Raw genomic sequence first — 6,942 nt, 5'->3', positions numbered from 1 at the left:
GAGACTGGTAGAAGGAAATACTGCTGTGATATATATCAAACAGTGGTTTATGTTCTCTTCTAGGGATTTAATTGTTTCAAGGCCTTACATTTATGTCTTTAAATCATTTTGAGTTTATTTTTGTATATGGTATGAGTTTATGTTCTAATCTCATGCTTTGACATGTAGTTCTCTAGTTTTTGCAACACCATTTTTTGAAGAGACTGTCTTGTCTCCATCGTGTATTCTTGCCTCATACATCATTGATTAATTGACCATAGGTGTGTGGGTTTACTTCTGGGCTCTATTTTGTTCCATTGATCAATTTGTCTGTTTTTGTGCCAACAGATCAATGTTTTTATTGTTGTAGCTTTATAATAGAGTCTGAAGTCTGAAAGGGTTATACTTCCAGCTTTGTTCTTTTACTCAGGATAGCTTTGGCAATTCTGAGTCTTTTGTAGTACCATATAAATTTTAGAATTATTTATTCTAATTTTGATAATTTAGATATTTTGGTAGGGATTGATTTAAATCTGTAGATTGCTTTGGGAAGTATTGCCATTTTATCAATATGAATTCTTTCAATCCAAGAGCATGGGATATTTTTCCATATCTTTGAATCATCTTCAATGTCCTTTACCCATGTTTTATATAGTTTTCAGCATATAGGTCTTTTGCCTCCATGTTTAAGTTTATTCCTACATGTTATATATGCATATAATACACATATATGTGTGTATATATATATATATACATATATATGATTTTAAATGGGATATTTTTACTTTCTCTTTCAGATATTTTATTATCATTGTATAGAAACACAACAGAAATTTGTATATTAATCTTGTACCCTGCTACTGTGCTGAAGTCATTTATTAGTTCTAATAGTTTCTGTGTGGAGAATTTAGGGTTCTCTATATAGGTTATTGTGTCATCAACAAATATTGCCAGTTTTACCTCTTCCCTTCCAACTTGAATACATTTTATTTCTTTTTCTTGTGTAATTGCTGTGTCTAGGACTTCCAGTAGTATGGTAAATAGAAGCAGTAAGAGTTGGCATCCATGTCTTTTTCCTGAATTTAGCAGGAAATTGTTCAGCTTTTCACCAATGGGTATTATGTTTGCTGTGGGTTTGTTTTAAATGGCCTTTATTATTTTGAGAGATGTTCCCTCTATACCCACTTCAATGAGAGTTTTTGTTATGAATGGATGTTGAATTTTTTCAAATGCTATTTCTGTGTCTGTTGAGATGATCATGATGTTTCTATCTTTCCTATAGGTAATGTGGTGTATCACATTGATAGATTTACATATGTTGAACCATCCTTGTGACCCTTGAATGAATTTAACTTGATCATGGTACATTATCCCTTTTACATATTGTTGGATTTGGTTTGCTACATTTTGTTGAGGCTTTTTGCATCTATATTCTTCAAATATATTGGCCTGTAATTTTCATTTTCTGTAGTGTTTTGTTTCGTTTAGTATCAGTGTGATGGTTGCCTCATAGAATGAATTTTGGAGTGTTTGTGCTCCCTTTTCTTCAATATTCTGGAATAACTTGAGAAGGATAGATATTAATTCTTCATATGTTTAGTAGAATCCTCCATTGAAATCATGGATTTTTGTTTGTAGGGAAGGTTTGTTTTTTAATAGATTATATTTCACGTCTAGTGATCAGTCTATTCAAATTGCCTGTTCTTGACTCAGTCTTAGTAAGCTGTATGTTTACAGAAATTTGTCCATTTCTTTTAAATTGTCCAATTTGTTGGCCTATGACTTTTCGTAGTATTCTCCTATGATTTTTTTTTTGTATTTCTGTGGCATTGGTTGTTATTTCTCCTCTTTCATTTCTTGTTTTATTTTATTTGTTACCTTTCTTCATGGTCAACTTGGCTAGAGGTTTGTCAATTTTGTTCATCTTTTCAAAAACATAGCTCTTGGTTTTATTGGTCTTTTCTATCTTTTTTAAATCTCTATTTTGTTTATTTCCTCTCTTTTCTTTACTATTTCCTTCCTTCTACTGACTTTGGGTTTTGTTTGTTCTTCTTTTTCAAATTTTTTTTGTGTTGTATGTTAGGTTGTTCATTTGTGATTTTTCTTGTTTCTTGAAGAAGGTCTACTTTGCTGTGAACTTCTTTCTTAGAACTGCTTTTGCTGCATCCCATAGATTTTGTAAAGTTGTTGTTTCATTTTAATTTGTTTTAAGGTATTTTCTGATTTCTTCTTTGATTTCTTCATTGACCCATAGGTTTTTTAGTAGCATGTTGTTTAGTCTCCAAGCTTTTGTTCTTTCCTTATTTTTCTTTCAATAATTGACTTCTACTATATTTGTGCTTCACTTGTTCTTATTTTTCTAGTTCTTTGAGGTGTAAAGTTTGGTCGTTTACTTGAGATTTTTCTTGCTTCTTCATGTAGGTATTTTTCACTATGAACATCCATCTTAAAATTGGTTTTGCTGCATTCCTTGAGTTTTTGTATATTGTATTTCCACTCTGATTTGTCTCAATGTATTTATTTTATATCTTTTTTATTTCTTTTTGAAGTATTAGTTGTTCAATAACATATTTCTTAATCTCCATATTTTTGTGGATTTTCCAGTTTTCTTAGTGTAATTTATTTCAATGGCATCTTTCACAGAAATAAAACTAACAATCCTAAAGTTTGTATGGAAATACAAAAACTCAAATAGCCAAAGCAATCTTTACAATGAAGATGAACATGGAGTCATCACTCTTCCTGATTTCAAACTATATTACAAAACTATAGCAATCAAAATGGTATGGTATTGGCATAGAACAGGACACATAAATCAATAGCACAGAATACAGCCCAGAAATAAACCCACAAATATATGATCAGTTACTTCACAACTATTGGAGGCAAGACTATACAATGGAGAAAGGATAGTCTCTTCAAAAAATGATGTTGGGAAAACTGAACAGCCACTTGCAAATGAATTAAACAAGAATACAATCTTATACCGTATACAAAAATTAACTCAAAATGGATTAAAGACTTGAATGTAAGACCTGAAACCATTAAACTTCTAGAAGAAGACATAAGTAGTACACTCATTGCCATCAGTCTTAACAATATTTTTTGTATGTTTCCTCAGGCAAGGAAAACCAAAGCAAAAATAAACAAATGGGACTACATCAACCTAAAAGCTTTTGAAGAGCAAAGGAAACTATCAACAAAATGAAAAGAACATCTACTGAATGGGAGAAGATATCTGCAAAAGATATATCAAATAAATGGTTACTATCCAAACTATACAAAGAACTCATACAACTCAACATTCAGAAAGAGAAAGACAAATACCATATGATCTCACTTACATGTGAAATCTAAAGAAACACAAACAAACAAAACATGAACTCATATAGGGAACAAATTGGTGGTTGTTAGAGTTTGGGAGGGGGGTCAGATGGGCAAAATAGGTAAAGGTACAAACTTCTAGTTATAAAACAAATAAGTAATGGGGATGTAATGTATAACACAGTGATTATAATTAATAATACTGCATTACATATTTGGAAGTTGCTAAGAGATTAATTCTTAAAAGTTCTCTTCTTGAGAAAAAAATTATAACTCTGTATGGTGACAAATATTAACTAGATTTATTGTGGTAGTCATTTTGTAATATGTACAAATATCAAATCATTTTGTTGTACACATGAAAGTCATACAATATTATGTCAATTGTACCTCAGTTAAAAAAAAAAGCCTAAAAAGAAACATCATATGATCATATTATTTGATGTAGCAAACACCTGAAAAGCTCAATGCTTATTTCTTATTAAAACTCTATGAAGTTATGAAGAAAGGGAAATTACTTCAAATTGACAACAGGCATCTACAAAAACTTACAAGTAGCACTAATGTTGAAATACTGAAAGCTTTCCCTCTTAAATTGGGGATCAGGCAAAGATAACCACTTTCATCACTCTTATACAGCATAGCACTGGAAGTTCTGGCCAACACAGTAAGGCAAGAAAATCAAATAAAAGGTTTACAGTTTTAAAAGAAATAAATAATACTGTCCTTATATGACTGGCTACTTTAAAAATATATACAAAAAATAGAAATAATGAATACAGCAAGGTGAACTAAAAGAAATCAAATCACATTTCTATACACTAACCATAAATATGTGTAAACCAGAATTAAAATAAATTTTAATAGATTTAAGTTTCTCAACAGAAAATATAATATGTAAGTATACACGTAACAAAATATGTACAGGACCTATATGTTGAAAATTGCAAAATTTTCCTGATGACAGGAAATCTAAAACCTAAATACTTGGGAAAAAAATACTGTATTCATGGATTGAACAAGTCAACATACTAAAGATGTAACTTCTCCCCAGATTGATGGATAAGTTTAATTTAATTCTCAAAATAATTCCAGGAAGGTTTCCTGGTAGACATATACAAGATTACCCTGAAGTGTATATGGTCCTAGGATACCTAAAACAATGTTGACAAAGAAGGATAAAGTACAGGGCGAATCAATCTACTTGATATTAAGGTTTCATATATAGCCAGAGTATTCAAAACAGTGTGGTATTTGTGGATAAATAGACATGTAGATCAATGGAACAGAGTAGAGTACACTAGTGGCAGTGGTATACATGGTTCAGTCACCAACATGCATCTCTTTGTCCACGCTCAGGAGCTACACACTCTCGAGGTGACTGACCAGGAGACTGTCACCCAGATCAAAGCTCATGTAGTCTCATTGGAGGGCATCACTACAGAAGATCAAGTCCTGCTCCTGGAATGCGCACCCCTAGAGGATGAGGCTACTCTGGGCCAGTGTTGGGTGGAGGCTCTGAGCACTCTGGAAGTAGCCAGCCACATGATTGGAGGTAAAGTCCATGGTTCCATGGCTGGTGCCAGGAAAATAAGAGGTCAGACTTCCAAGGTGGCCAAACAAGAGAAGAAGAAGATGGGCTGGGCCAAGAGACATATACAGTGCAACTGGTGCTTTGTGAATATTGTGCCTACCTTTGGCAAGAAGAAGGGCCATAATGCCAACTCTTAAGTCCTTTGTAATTTTGGCTGTCTTTAATAAAGCCACTTAGTCCAGTCATTAAAAAAAAAAAAAAGAATAGAGTACCCAGAAATAGACACATACAATATGCTCAACTGATTTTTGACAAAGGTATGAAATCAATTCCATGGAGGAAAGACAACATTTCAACAAATAGTACTGGAATAATGGGAAATATATAAGTAAAAAAAAATGTACCTATACCACACACCTTATACAAAAATTAACTCAAAATAGATAATGGATTCAAATGTAAAAGTAAAACTATAAAACTTTTAGAAAAATCAAAGGAGAAATTTTGGGAGATCTAGGGCTAGGCAGAGATTTTAGTTTTGACAACAAAAGCACAATTCATAAAAGAAAAGAATGATTAATTGAATCTCATCAAAATAAAAAAGTTTGCTCTATGTAAGACCATGTGAAAAAGATGTAAAGAAAATATACAGGTGAGACAGTGGTGGGGGAAGGCACCTGTGGGGCCGACTGGTGGGTTGAAGGATGTAAGCATGTGAGTGAAGTCCCAGTGCACACTGCAGCGGCACAGGTACCTTCCACTTCTGGGCGTAAGGTGCTGTGAGGAAAGCTGAAGTGAGTGGACTCGCACTGGCAGCAGGATGCCGCTACTGCCGCCCAAGCCTAGCCTCCCTCGACTTTGGTGTTCCCATCATGGGGGCCCAGGTTCCTCAGCACACCCTGATCCAGCAGCCCGAGAGACTGTCCCCTGTCCTTCGGAAGCCCTGGCGCAAGTCCAGGCCCTTGGCAGGGAGGATGACAGAGCTGCAATCGGCACTGCTACTGTGAAGACAGCTGGCAGATACTTACAGAGAGCCTACTACATGCCAGGGACTGTACCAGATGCTGGACTATGTCAGCAAAAAAAATAAAAATCCATGTTCTTGATTTCTCACAAGAAAGTATGATCTGAAGTGCAGGGGATGAGGCCTATGAACACGGCCCCCTATGAGCAGGTCCTAGACTGAGCACAGAGGAAAAGAAAATAAGGAAGAGATTGTAGAGAATTGGTGTTATTTCATCATTAAATGTTTAAGAATTCCTCAGTAAAAGTATGCAGGCTTGGACTGAGAACTTCAAAGATGGCAGAGGAGTGAGATGCGGAGATCACTTTCCTCCCCATGAATACATCAGAAATACATCTACATGTGGAACAACTCCAACAGAACACCTACTAAACACTGGCAGAGGACCTCACACTTCCCAAAAGGCAAGAAAAGCCCCATGTACCTGACCGTGTGGCTGACAGGGTCTTGGTGCTCCTGCTGGGTGTCAGACCTGTGCCTATGAGGTGGGAGAGCTGAGATCAGGAAACTAGTCCACCAGAGACCTCCTGGCTCCATGTAATATTAAATAGTGAAAGCTCTCCCAGAGATCTCCATCTCAACGCTAATACCCAGTTCCACTCAATGGCCAGAAAGCTACAGTGCAGGACAGCTTATGCCAAGCAACTAGCAAGATAGGAACACAACCATGTCCATTAGTAGAGAGGCTGCCTAAACTCATAATAAGGTCACAGACAGCCCAAAACACACCACTGAATGTGGTCCTGCCCACCAAAAAGACAACATTCAGACTCATTTTCCAGAACACAGGAGCCAGTCCACTCAACCAGGAAGCCTACAAAATCCACTGAACCAACCCTAGCCACTGGGGGCAGACACCAAAAACAACGGGAACTATGAACCAGCAGCCTGTGAAAAGGAGACCCCAAACACAGTAAGTTAAGCAAAGTGAGAAGACAGAGGAGTACACAGCAGATGAAGGAGCAAGGCAAAAACCCACCAGACCTAACAAATGAAGAGAAAATAGGCAGTCTACCTGAAAAAGAATTCACAGTAATTATAGTAAAGATATCCAAAATCTCAGAAATAGAATGCAGAAAAT

At 35.5% G+C, this 6,942-nt stretch overlaps 1 pseudogene; it reads left to right on the top strand.

The window, feature by feature from the left end:
* The first annotated feature begins 4,638 nt into the window (after positions 1 to 4,638).
* Positions 4,639 to 5,099, top strand: LOC113613108 (ubiquitin-like protein FUBI pseudogene; annotated as a pseudogene).
* The last annotated feature ends 1,843 nt before the right edge of the window (positions 5,100 to 6,942 follow it).

Source organism: Aethalodelphis obliquidens, unplaced genomic scaffold (assembly GCF_003676395.1).
Source record: "Aethalodelphis obliquidens isolate GAN/ISIS:26980383/991018 unplaced genomic scaffold, ASM367639v1 scaffold85, whole genome shotgun sequence".
NCBI lineage: Eukaryota > Metazoa > Chordata > Mammalia > Artiodactyla > Delphinidae > Aethalodelphis > Aethalodelphis obliquidens.
Note: the sequence above shows the minus strand (reverse complement) of the source record. Positions and strands in the feature narration are given on the sequence as shown.